Consider the following 13,314-nt stretch of genomic DNA (forward strand, 5'->3'; position numbering starts at 1 on the left):
ACATTAATTTTACAATTCCAGTGGTTCAAACTGGAACGCTAGACATTATAGACAAAACTACAAATGAATATAACTGTTCTTCTCAGCATCATTTCCAAAAATATTCTTCAGATACTCAGTTTTTTAATTGAATGCCAGGCAACGCAAAATTATAATCTTTAATCTGGTAATGATACAATCACAAGGAGGTTGAACAAAGGGATGAAACAGCATTAAAGCACAAGGAAAAAGACAAATGCTGAAAATGTAATGTCAACTAAACGACAGAACGCAAATGGACAGGGAATTACACAGTAAGGAGACAAATCATATATCATCTTCAGCATGAAGGAGACCAAGTCAACAGCTCTTATTAAAAAATATCTGGCTAAAAACTGGTCTTAGCCATATCTTGCATGCAGAGTCATAATTTGAAAACTTCCTGGCCGGGATTTCGGAGAAACAAGTGTAGACGTCGGCGTAAACACCGGAGTGTTTCACGCCGGCGTCAATGGGCCTCTTGGCCCAGCGCTTCAGTGGCCCACAGGGGGCCAGCACGGCACCAGAGTGCACTGCGGGTCCGTGCATGCGCGTGGTGGCCATTTGCGCGCCGGCGCATGCGCGTTGATGCCGTTTCTGCGTTGATGTCGCGCAACATGATGTAGCGACACAGCGGGCCCGCGTGGAAGAAGGTAGGCCCCTCCAGATCGCGTGCGCCCGCCAATCGGTAGCCCCCAATCGTGGGTCTGGCCGTCGTGGAGGCCCCCCCCGGAGTCTGATCTCCCCCACCAGGATGGCCACGCGGCCGCGGGTACGAGTTCCCACCGGGTGGTAGCATATGTGAACCACGCCAACGGGACTTGGCGGAACTCGGTGGGAACTTGACCGGTCGATCGCGGAGAATCGCTGCGGGTGCCTCTTTCAACAGCCCCCGACCGGCGCCGGGTCGACTGCATGCGCACGACTGCCGCCGATACTCCGGTCACTGGAGAATCACGTCCCGGTGTCGGAGCGGCGTGGCAGGAATTTTTTACCTGACGCAGGCTCGGAGAATCCCAGCCCATGTTCCTGTGAAGGGAGAGGTGGACAGCATGCAAATTTGGTGCCATCACCTTATTTACTGAACTGCCTCAGTGCTCAGCAGGGAAGCAAGCATCATGTGCTAATAGCTTGGTGTGCAGCTAGGCTTTTGTTCTTAAAGGCAGTCTGGCCCTCTTAAAGGGAAGCTCTACTGCATTTCAGAGGGCCACTGCTACAATTTTAACCAAGAAAAAGGTTAGAGAGAGAGTTCCAGGGTCTCAGAGACAGTCCTGGGGGTCCTGGTGGTAAAGATGGACAGGAGGACAGACACCATAATTCCACAAGCAGGGCTGTAAAGACAGAGGTGGGCAGGGGTTGCAGGAGGCCCTCAGCTACCATTGGACAGGAGGAGAGATGCCCTGGTTTCACAGGTGGTAAGAGTGCAGGTGGAGGTGGATGTTCGGAGCCCTCCACGATCGGCCTCGTAAGGGATTGGGAGAAGGTAGACAGGGAGGTTAATTCCGAACGTTTGCTCATGCGAAACTGGCAACAGTGGCACAAAAAGTATTTTTCAATAATCTTACTCAGATGACCAAGGTCTTCACAACATCTCCTACTCTGTATTCTTTCATGAGATGTGGGCATCACTGCATTTGGCAAGGCCAGCATTTGTTGCCCATTCCTTGAACTCAGTGGCTTGTGAGGCCATTTCACAGGCCAGTCAAGATATGCCGTGGGTCTGGTCACATGTAGCACTGGCGCCATGTGCTTCACTAATGTCCTTTTGGGAGGAAATGTAGACCAAATCAAGTAAGGATGGCAATTTCCTCCCAAAAGGATATTAGTGAAGCAGATGCGTTTGTACAATGATCGATGATAGTTTCATGCTCACCATTACTGAGACTGGTGTTACATTCCAGATTTATTAATTGAATTTCAATTTCATCAGCCGCCATGGTGGGGTTTGAACTCCTGCCCCCCGGCGCACTAGCCCAGACCTCTGGACTACTAGTTCAGTGACATTACCACTATGCTACCGGCTGCTTCCTGTCCTCTGCAATACCAACCTCTCAGACTGCACCATCATCACCATCACTCAGCCATCAACAGCCCCTGACACTCAGTATTTCCATCTAACATCTAAGGGGCTGGTTTAGCACAAGGCTAAATCACTGGCTTTGAAAGCAGACCAAGGCAGGCCAGCAGCACAGTTCAATTCCCGTACCAGCCTCCCCGAACAGGCGCCGGAATGTGGCGACTAGGGGCTTTTCACAGTGACTTCATTTGAAGCCTACTTGTGACAATAAGTGATTTTCATTTCATTTTTCATAACATGCAAATACTCCACTATCTCACATCTATTAATGCTGCCAGCTTCACAGCCATTTCTTGATGCTTTCATACATCTCCAGCTATTCAGTTTTGGCAGGCAAATCACCAAAACACACTGCTACACAATCACTAACATTCTCTCCTCTTTCTTGCAGGACAAGGTGGCATACAACTGAAGAGATCAGTGAAACTGACAGGGGACAAGGACTCCTGCATCTCCGAAACACAAAAGAGAATTTGGCCCTCAGCATTATGGGGTTGGCTGAATTAGAGGCCATGGGCTGGATTCTCCGATTCTGGGGCTATGTCCCCACGCCGGCGTGGGAAAGGTGACATTTTAGGCCAGAACAACTGGCGTAAAAGGGCCACTGATTCCCCGTTTTGCTGGGGCAGGAAGGCAGTGCAGTGCATCCGGCTCCAGCTGCCGATGCGGCCCAAAGAATTGCCGGGTCTGTGGCCGCGACATGCAACATGGCGGTGGCCGGTCGCAGACCCAGCCCATGAAATAGTCCCCCCCTTCGGCCGGCTGGCACGCCCCGGACCACCCCCTCACAATGCCCCCAGCCCGTGACGAAGTTCCCACCTGCCCCAACTGTGGCGGCACTGGACTGAGTCTGCAGCCACCACGCCGACTTCCCGACGGATGAGACCTCATGTGTCCCGCGTCGTCAGGAATCCGGCTGGTCGGAGACAGAGCATCGGGGGGGGGGCGGGCCTCAGGCAATGACCTGAGGCTCTCAATACGTAGCGCGGTGCACTTTGGAGGGGGCGGAGCATTGTGAAAGCGGCGCCGCCCCCCGATTTGGTCGGGAACTTTGATTCGCCGGCCGATCGCCGAATGAGAATCCAGCCCCACGACTTCAGGTTTTGCTGACATTAAAGATGATGTCATTTCCTGCCTTATGTGTCTTGTCAATTCTCAGCTCACTCTCATCCGACTTGAACAAGCTGCTGTTTGTGTAACCATGGACCTCTTACTTTCCACCCCACTCCCCTTCCCATGTACCCTTCTGACATTCTGCTTTCAGACACCGGGGAATTGCCACCTGCCCAACCAGAGGAAGAGAGGAAGCGACAGCACGATACCAATGACGAGGCCCACAACACTCATTGTCACTAGATGAGATACTGACATTGCATGTACCTTAGATGGTGGTACAAATTTGGAACCACCACATGGTGAGTCACTGGGCAAGAATTGACTGCAGCCACACCGGGTGAAGAGCTGTATGTGCCACCTCTCCTCCGCTGCAGATGAAGAGCTTAGTGGAGCAGCAAACAGGAGACTACTGATGAGGATGCACATGGAGATGCTGAATAGGTTTACTGTCCTGATAGTAAGATTTCTGTCACTCTCAAGAGTCATGGAAGAGTCAGGCTCCAAATTGGCAGAGGGCATCAGGCAGAGTTTACTCTCTCTCTGCAGCCTCTGCTTCATGCCCGTCATTCAGCAGAGCCAAAGGCACTGCAACTGCAGCTCCAAGTGCAGCCTGAGTGTGGACACGTCAGTCAGTCCTCTTCACTACTTGTAAAGGTGCCACAACATTCCTTGCTAAGTCAACAGACTCACCACAATCCCTCCAAAAATCCTCCAAAGTGCTTTCATAGACCATGCAACCAGAGAAGTTGATTAAAATGACTTGATCAATAATTTTGTTGCAGGGCCCATTAAGTAGTACTTGTGCTGGGTCCTTCAGGGTGTGACTCTCCAATAATGGGGCTGTGTCCTCACGCCAGCGTGAAAAGCGCCGCCAAACACTCCGGCGTCAACGGTCCCCGATAATGGGGAATGCTCCCCTTCCTGGGGGCTAGGTCGGTGGCGAGTGGTCCCCGCAACACCAGCCGGCGCGGAACGGCTGGCGTGATTCCGCGCCTGCGCGGGGATTCCCTTCTCCGCGCCGGCCCCCGGGCAATATGGCGGAGCCCTACAGGGGCCCGGCGCGGAGGAACATAGGCCCCATGGAACCAGCCCGCCCGCCGATCGGTAGGCCCCGATCGCGGGTCAGGCTACCGTGGGGGCCCCCCGGGGTCGGATCCCACCGCCCCCCCCCCCCTCCAGGACGGCTCCCGCAGACATACCTACCAGGTCCCACCCTGTAGGACCCGAGTAACCCACACGGGCGGGACTCGGCCGAACTCGGCAGCCACTCGGCCCATTGGGGCTCGAAGAATCGCCGGGTTTGGGGGGGTGGGGGTGGGGGGGGGGGGGTCGGGGCGCGTTCAACGGCCCCTGACCCGGAGAGGCGGAAATCCAGCGGGCGCCCGAGAATCGGCGGGGAGAATAGGGAAGCCGGCGTCGGGGCGCGATTGTCGCGTCCCCTCGCAGATTCTCCGACCTGGCATGGGGTCGGAGAATCCCGGCCCACTGTTCTTTGACAAGTGACATGTAAATTCTTTGAACGGACAAGCATGGTCCACATTTTGAAATTGATAGTTACATCAGTGGTCAGGCCACATCACGGGCGTCATTCTCCGCCGGCGGGAGTCTCCGTTTTGCCGGCGCCCGGGGGTTTCCCGACGGCGTGGGGCTGCCCCACAATGGGAAACCCTATTGACCGGCCGGTGTTACGGAGACTCCCGCCGGCCGGTCGGCGCAGAAATGTGGCGGGGCGGGTAGGAGAATTTCGCCCCACATGTGGGTGAAAGATCAGTGCGCACCAGGAAAATAGCATAGGGATTTTGTCGAGTTAGTTCCAGCAGCATGACTGATCCAAATTTGGCATCCATCATTTCTAATTGACAAGGCAACATGCAGTTTTCAATTGCACATACAATTGTCTCTTGGTCACTGATGGCAAGCTATATTTCCGTAGATAATAGTCAAAAATAGCCAGAAGACTGACAGTAAAGTGGGAATCCTAAATGCATCTTATTCTAACTTCAGTGTTCCAAAAACAAACTCCTACGTCTGCCGAGTGACAGAATTTGAAAAGCCTGTTCATCAAGCCGCAGACAGAAGCCTCTCCTCTTGAAACCAGTACAAACCAAAGTCATACAGCCCAGTGATGAGCTTGACATGGGAACATTGGGGCATATAGGAAGATCGGACTAGGACTTCGGAGTAGGAATAGGCAAGTGAGGAGCAGGCCAGACTGCATGACGGAGGCCATCTTCTGCAAAGAAAGATGTGGCTGGGCCAATGGCTCGCAACAAGAGAACAGCAGCAACATTGTAACACTTTCGTAGTAATCATTGCTGCCAAAACAAAAAAGTGTGACTGAATTTGCTGAAGAAAACTCTTGAACAATGTCCGTGCCTGGAGGTCTTCCCTTTCTGCATGGAAGAGGAAGTATAGAGTTAATGCAAATGTGCTGAACTGGAATTTTGGAAACAGGAATTATCCTTTTATTACAGCAGCTAAGAGCCAAATGACCCATTCGGATGACTCCTGCTCCCCAGTGTATAAATGGTAATTTATAGCCCTCACTTAATCACTCCTGTGGTATCTGATTGTCAGAAGATTTAAAGCAGAATGCTGCTGTTATTTTTTGCTGGTGTAAAAATGGTTGGTGAAAATAAATGAGTACTGGGCATCTTTAGTGACTTTTCCGCCTTAATCCAGAGGCACCAAGCCAACTGTTGGATCCCCAGCTGAGATTCAACACAGATGGGATCAAATGCAGGGCTATCCTTGCCTGTATGGTTCAACAACTCAATGCCTTAATCTGTTGACCCATTGGAGGAAATCATAATATATTTAAAAGCAAATCCTTCCATTTGTACAAAAAGCTTCTAATGGCTTTTCTGGCTCTAAAACATCATTTCAGTTAACCTTGCAGTAATAATAATAGTAATAATAACCTTTTATTGTCACACGTATGAAGCTAGTGTGAAAATCCCCTCGTCGCCACATTCCGGCGCCTGTTCGGGTAAACTAGTACGGGAATTGAACCCCGACTGCTGGCCTTGTTCTACATCACAAACCAGCTGTCTAGCCCACTGAGTAAAGCCACATTGGCAAATGCAAAGGGAGAAACAGTACTCTGACCGCATTGGATGACAGACACATCCTCCACCACTTCTTTCCCACTCATTGCAATATAACTTGCAGTTTAATTTAAGCATCTTGCCACAAAGTTGCACATTTTAAATAACGGCTGTTCACACCGACAGTATCTTTTGGTCCCGCTGACGGCACACCCGTCACGGGTTTACCGGTGCCGTGGGTTGGATTCAGTGGGAAATCCCATTGACAGCAGCGGGACCAGAGGATCCCGTCGCTGGCCGACGGGTGGGCTGCCAGGAAACACGCCATGGGGGAGGGCCAGAGAACATCGCCTTAGATTTCCGAACATCCCTGTTTCCCTCACACAGATGCTGCCTGACCTGCCGAGTTGCTCCAGCACCTTTTTGTTTTTATTTCAGATTTTACCCTCATATTTCAGATTAACAACATCTGCAGTATTCTGCTTTGGATTTCACAGCTGTTGGGTGCTATTCTCCCCCCTGACGCCGGGTGGGAGAATCGCCGGGGCGCCGCGCGAATCACGCCACGCCTCCCCGACCCCCACACGCAATTCTCCCACTCCCCGGAAACCAGCGGCGCGCGATTCGCACCGGGCCGCTCGGAGAACCGGCGAGCGGCAATTCTCCGGCTGGATGGGCCGAGCAGCCACTACGATATGACAGGTTCCCGCCGGTGCCGTCCACCACTGGTCGCTGCTGGCGGGAACTCTGCAGGAACGCTGGGGGGGGGGCCTGTGGGGGAGGGAGGGGGGCTCCTTCACTGGGGTGGCCTCCGATGGGGTATGGCCCGCGATCGGGGCCCACCGATCGGCGGGCCGGCCTCTCTCCCCCCGGGCCTACTTCTTTCCGCGCGTGGCCCCAGAACGCCGGCCCCATGTTGGTGAGGGGCTGGCGTGGGTAAGACGTTCCCCACGCATGCGCAGGATGGTGCGGCCCAACTGCGCATGCGCAGGATTGGGCTGCCCCAACTGCGCATGCGCAGGTTGGACCGCTCCAGTGCCGTGCTGGAGAATAGGTCATGCCTGAGCCCTGTTTGCGCCGTCGCGTTCACAATGGCGCGAACACTTGGCCTCCATATCGGAGAATCGCCCCCGTTGTGTTTCCGGAATGCTCTATTTGATTATGGGAAACCAGTGAATTTCCCAAGAGCACTAAATTCATCCAAATCTTTGCACTTTCAGCAATCACCAAGGTCAAAATTTTGAAATAACCATTCTTATCAGAGATACACGGAGCTGCAAATTGTCCATATTCCATCTAACCTACCGACGAAAGACACAATCGCAACATGCAGCTTGAAGTCTCTTAACACAGCATGAAGCCACCTGGTGGCTGGCCAATAGCAAGTATTTCAACCCCTAAATCAAATCTTCAAACTTTGGATAATATTTTTGTGTCTGCTTCCCAAATTTATTAAGAAAAGTAAGAATGAAATGGAACTTCACTTCAGTATTAGTGATTTGTACATGATTTCACAAATTATGTTCTCAGACCCGTGTAAAATTACACAACTCAGGATGACACGTGGCGCAGTGGTTAGCACTGGGACTACGACGGTGAGGACCCGGGTTCCAATACCGGCCCCGGGTCACTGTCCATGTGGAGTTTGCACATTCTCCCCGTGCCTGCGTGGGTTTCACCCCCACAACCCAAAGATGTGCAGGTTAGGTGGATTGACCAGGCTAAATTGCCCCTTAATTGGAAAAAAATAATAACTGGGTACTCTAAAAAAAAATTTTTAAATAACACAACTCAAAATATATGCTGTTGTGTGTTACTCCTCTGGTGTATAATCAATATTCTTACTGGGTAGTCCAACTAAATTCATGCCCTTTTAGATTCCCATCATTAGCATGTTGCATTGTACATTCAAAGTAAAACGGTTCGAAGGCAGCAACACAAATGGCGCGATTTAATGCCCTTGTCGCGCCTAACTTGGTGACGCAATGAGGCCATTTGCCTTTCACGAGATTCGCGACACTTATAACACCTTGTGAGATCCAACATGATCGCGTACAAAGTCGTGATCTGGATCGCAGCCTCGCTGGGTGAGATCCAGATGAACATGTTAATGGTTCATTTAACTATGTCTACGCCGGATTCTCCCACAGCCCGGGAACTCATGGCCTCACGTGGGAGACCTTTCAGCACTGATCTGCACAAATGTGGACCAGGCAAATCGGCACCTTGGGGGGCCCCCCAGGCTGTCGGACTCTGGGCAGCGTGGTACCCTGGCAATCCCACTAGTACGCGGTCACCTTGGCACTGCCGGCCTGGTACCTTGGCACTGCCAGGCTAGCAGTGGCACTTCCAGGGTGCCAGGTTGCCTGGGTGCCAGGTTGCCCTTGCCAGGGGTCCCAGGGGTGCCCTTCCCGTAAGAGCTGGGGTGAGGGGGCTCATGGACCCTCTAAGAGTTGTGGGGATGCCGAGGGGGGGTTGAAAGATTGGCGTGGAGTGACAGCACAGTGGCGCAGTGGTTAGCACTGCTGCCTTACAGTGCTGAGAACCTGGGTTTGATCTTAGCCCGGGTCACTGTCCATGTGGAGTTTGCACATTCCGACCGTATTTGCGTGGGTCTCACCCCCACAAACCAAATGATGTGCAGGCTAGGTGAATTGGCCACTCTAAATTGCCCCTTAATTGGAAAAAAATAATTGGGTACTCTAGATTGAAAAAAAAGATTGGTGCTGCATTTAAATGTGGCACCCAGATCTACGAGAGTGCAGAGGCAAAAAAACCCGGCAGAGTCCCGTTAGATAGCGGGGTCGTTCTCGTCATTGCATGTGCCGAGAAACACCCCATTGTACGTGCCCAAAACAGGACTGTTTTTCCCCCGTTAAATCGTGCCCATCATTTTTAATATCTGGACTTTTGAATTTTGTTCTTGCGGGATCCTGACCACAAGGCCTGAAAATAAAACAGGGATGACAAGGAGAAATAGGGACAATATAATAACAAAAAAATAAGGTAACAAATCAGACATTTTTGTTTCAACGTTCAACGGTCTGGATTCCCATTCTTGATTTTTCTCCAGTGAATATTTTTAAATTGTTCATGTGTTTATTTTGGGTTAGGACAAAATGGCTGCAAAATTTGGATCTGCTAGAATCGGAGCTACGAAACCCAGAGCAACTGAAAATGGCAGGAGCACTGCTTCCAGCTCACATGGCAACACAGGCATGTGTTGAATCGTGAATGCAGGCATGCTATGATTGCACCAGAAACATGCAGAATGAACAGCTCAAGATACCAAACAGCCTTTCAGGCTGATTTGACGTATGTTCTGCCATTTAGGACCATACGGGTCCAGTGAACTGCCTTTCATAATCACTCCCAGCTGAACATGCTTTCAACTGCAGAAGTGCCCTACTACTGTTATTCAGGGGACCACTCAATTTGAAGATCAGGTATTTTTGACTGATGAGTGCTGTTGCCTAGTTGGTGGAAGCGCTATTTTGTCTTCTTGGAGTAATTTTTGTATTTGTTGGATTTTGAAAGGAGTGTTGCTGCACCTTGACTGGGAGGTCATGGGGTTTTCTGCCCATCAACAGATGTTAGCGTTCTGGGGCATATAGTTTCAGACTCACTTAGGCTGCAGTATAGCAGGAATAAGGAGTACAGGCATTAGAGAGGGAATGTTGTGTGCAGAGGGAGAGGGAGGAAGAAAGAGAGGGAGGAAGAAAGACTCTCAACAGAAGGCCTCATAACCTCCCAGGGCCTTCTAGGAATGCCTCTGCTAACAGCCAGTAGCAACGTTTGAGGCATCTACGATTCACTCAGGAGGTGGTCACTGAACAGTGCCACCTCGTTCAACAGAAACTAGAGCTGTGCAGCAGGACAAGGGCAGCACTGCCAAGTGGTTGCCAAGGAGACTGTCACCCTCAATTTCTACACATGCAAATCTTTCCAGGCTGGAGCAGGTGAAATAAGCAAAATTACACATATTGCCATCCATCACTGAGACAGGGAGGTGACAGAGGCCTATTACAGAAGGAGACGGCATTTTGATTGCAAGAGAGAAGCAGAAGACATGGAAGCATGGCTCTGCCAAGATGCGGTAATCCCAATGGTGCAAGGAGCCAAGGAATACATATATGTGGCGCTCTGGGCCCCAAATGTAAATGAGAGTGTTATTCCCTCACGAGGACCATGGGAGAATCGCTGATTCACCTTCCCCTGGGCTTGATTGAATATGAGTTCCCGTGTTGAGCAGGCCAGTACAACTGATGCATAACTTCCCGACATTTACATTTAATTCCCCTCGCAATAAATTATAACATTCTATTAGCTTGCCTAAGCGAGCCTTTTATGATTCATGCACTAGAACACTTGGATCCCTTGATATCTCAGAGCTCTGCAATCTCTCACTATTTAGATAATATGCTTTTTTTTATTCTTCCTGCCAAATTGGAAAATTTCACATTTTCCCACATTATTCTCCATTTCCCAGATCTCTGCCCACTCGCTTAACCTATTTATGTCCCCTTGTTGTCTCCTTATGTCCTCTTCACAATTTACTTTCCTACCTATCTTTGTATCATCAGCAAACTAGGCAACCATACCTTCACTCCCTTCATCCAACTCATTTATATAAATTGTAAAATGTTGACAAAAACAAACTAAGAGGCTGGCTGCTTGATGACGTGGGGCAGTCACTCTATGTCTGACTCATGATTCCCCTTGCCAATTGGCCATACGAGGACAACACAGCTTTGATGAGAGCCATGCAGCCACCATTAACATCATACATCTCACAACAATGCACAGTAGTGAGGTTAATTTCTGCAGGAGGAACAAGGTTCAAAGCTGATCTTCTTTAGACAATTCTGAGGAGGAGGAGGAAAGTGATGCACACTTCTGCACAGAATGCACTCATTATTGCAAAGTTTACATAGGCTTTACAAGCCCACACATCTGGCAGCCACATACAGAAGTCACATCTCTTCCCCTTGCAACACCACTGTCACTCTCCCTAGCACTTCCATGTGGTGCAACACCTATGCTTTCAGCAGAGTCAGGGGCAGGCTGCCCAGATCCCTCCTCTGACTCCTGAGATATTCTTGACTAAATTCTTTGGGATTTGCAGCCCTTGTGGACCCCACCAAAGACTGCGCCATCAGCACCTGTTCAGGGGCAGAGTCTGCCAACAAGCCACAAGACAGCTTGGGGGATATTGACAGAGGCTTGAGGACTCATTGGGTAAAAGTGGAAACATTCTGAGCTAAGTCTTCGTTTCTATGTTCCCATTCACCACCATCCAGCTCACATCCCATTAGCAATAAGCTGCGGAGCATTTTGTTGCAGATCAATGCAGTGATGAATGGGAAAAGCAGGGTTTCATGAATCTTATTTAAGATGCCGTTCGGAATTTGCTAACCATTGATGAGGGCCTTTGTGCACATATTTGATTGCTGCCTCTGATGTTCCTTGCAGGTGGTTAGTCTTTCAATGGAAGAAGCCATCATCACAAAGACCAGCAACATGTGTCACCCATGCTTGAGATGGACTTTTCCAATTGCACTGCAAGTGTGCATGGAGTGGCTGGAACCCTGGCTGGTACATTCTTTGATGTTGCTCAAGGTGTAACCTCATTATTGAAGGTGTCCAAGGTTTCAAGATCTATGTTCTGTTGAAGGGCTTGGAACTTCTAGCAGCCTCTGACATGGACTCTCCACTGCTGGGCCTGACTCCAGCAACCCCACCTGCTCACCTGTGATGTGCGAGTCACAGGTGAAAACCGGCATGACCAATCGCTGAAAAGAAACATCAGGGAACTTAGAATACGGATACAAACTGGTGAGGGGAGGAGTTGGGTGCTGAGATGTGTGACTGGCAGGAGACAGAGTTGTGCGGGGTCAATAGAGGTGGGGGGCAAGGGGGAATATTGGTGTGAGGAATGCTGCGCTGGAGGAGGCTTGAGAAAGCAGAGTGAGTGGTTGGAGTGATACACGCATCAAGAAGTTGTCGAATGTGCCATTTTTCTAACTTTTCTTGCTGAGTTAATTAAACCACTTTCGACATTGAGGATCCTGACTGCCTCTGCCATTATCTCCAGCCATGTGTTCTTGATTTCACTGACTTTCTCCCATCAAGAGGGAACTTGATCTTCCTGTGGGCCCCAATAGCCCCCAAACATCAGCCCCCCCACCCTCCCCAGGGGGCATCACAAACGTGAGGCGCAACCTTTCAACTTGTGCACTCCATTCTATCACTCCCTTATGTTCTGCTCCCAGCTCCAAAATCGATCAACTTACAAATGTCCGTTCAAATAGTGAAGTTAAAATCAGCTCCTGCGAGTTGTCATCTCATCTCCTTTGCCATAATTAGGCACGTAACCCAGAATAAGAACAATAATTAAGGGGCTGGCTGAAAATGTCACTGCCTGATGAGTCGCACTCTCTTCCAGGTTTCCTGCACACTACCGGGCACAACCTCCCCGCCCCATTCTCAATGAATCAACAAAGTAAAATGAAGCCCGATGTCTCCAGGAGAGGTAGAATTAAAAGTAGCGAAGTAGGAATAAAAATGTAGGTATATAATTAGAAGCAAGTTAACTATGGAAATGGAAGAGCAGGAAAATATCAGTACTGGTAAAAGGAGAGAAAAGAGAGAAAGAACAAAAGGAGAAAAATTTGGATGAGGATAGTGCCTTGACCCGAACTGGTTATCAGCAGTCAACTGAAGAACCAAATTAAGGAAACAGCAAAGGAAAAAATACCAGGGGCTTCCAAGAACATTTTTGACAAGAAAAGGATATCTTTTAAAAATAGACCTTAAGAAAGGAAGTAGTGCCTTGAATAGATAGGCAAACTTGTTTCCTCCATTTCAAACAAAAAAAGAGAAGGCTCAGTCAATGAATAAACCTTCACTATTCGTAGCTTGCAATCTGGACAGTAAATCTACACAAACAATGGCCAACAATGTGACAAGTTCACCGCCCCCCTTGACATTAATTTCAACTATCATGTTTGGTTTCAGTCACCATCGTGTATTCGACAGAGGTTATATTTGTCATAC

At 49.8% G+C, this 13,314-nt stretch overlaps 1 protein-coding gene and 1 long non-coding RNA gene across 3 annotated transcripts in view; one reads left to right on the forward strand and one right to left on the reverse strand.

The window, feature by feature from the left end:
* Positions 1–12,321, forward strand: part of LOC140393174 (uncharacterized) — a 42,690-nt gene extending 30,369 nt beyond the window's left edge. Inside the window, exon 4 of the long non-coding RNA XR_011935512.1 lies at positions 11,731–12,321. This is a non-coding gene — a long non-coding RNA (uncharacterized lncRNA). The remainder of the gene's footprint in view (positions 1–11,730) is intronic.
* LOC140393173 (uncharacterized) overlaps positions 1–13,314 on the reverse strand; it is a 384,488-nt gene that overhangs the window by 11,508 nt on the left and 359,666 nt on the right. The gene's annotated exons all lie outside the window — the stretch shown is intronic.

The sequence above is a fragment of the Scyliorhinus torazame genome, chromosome 16 (assembly GCF_047496885.1).
Source record: "Scyliorhinus torazame isolate Kashiwa2021f chromosome 16, sScyTor2.1, whole genome shotgun sequence".
In the NCBI taxonomy this organism is placed as follows: domain Eukaryota; kingdom Metazoa; phylum Chordata; class Chondrichthyes; order Carcharhiniformes; family Scyliorhinidae; genus Scyliorhinus; species Scyliorhinus torazame.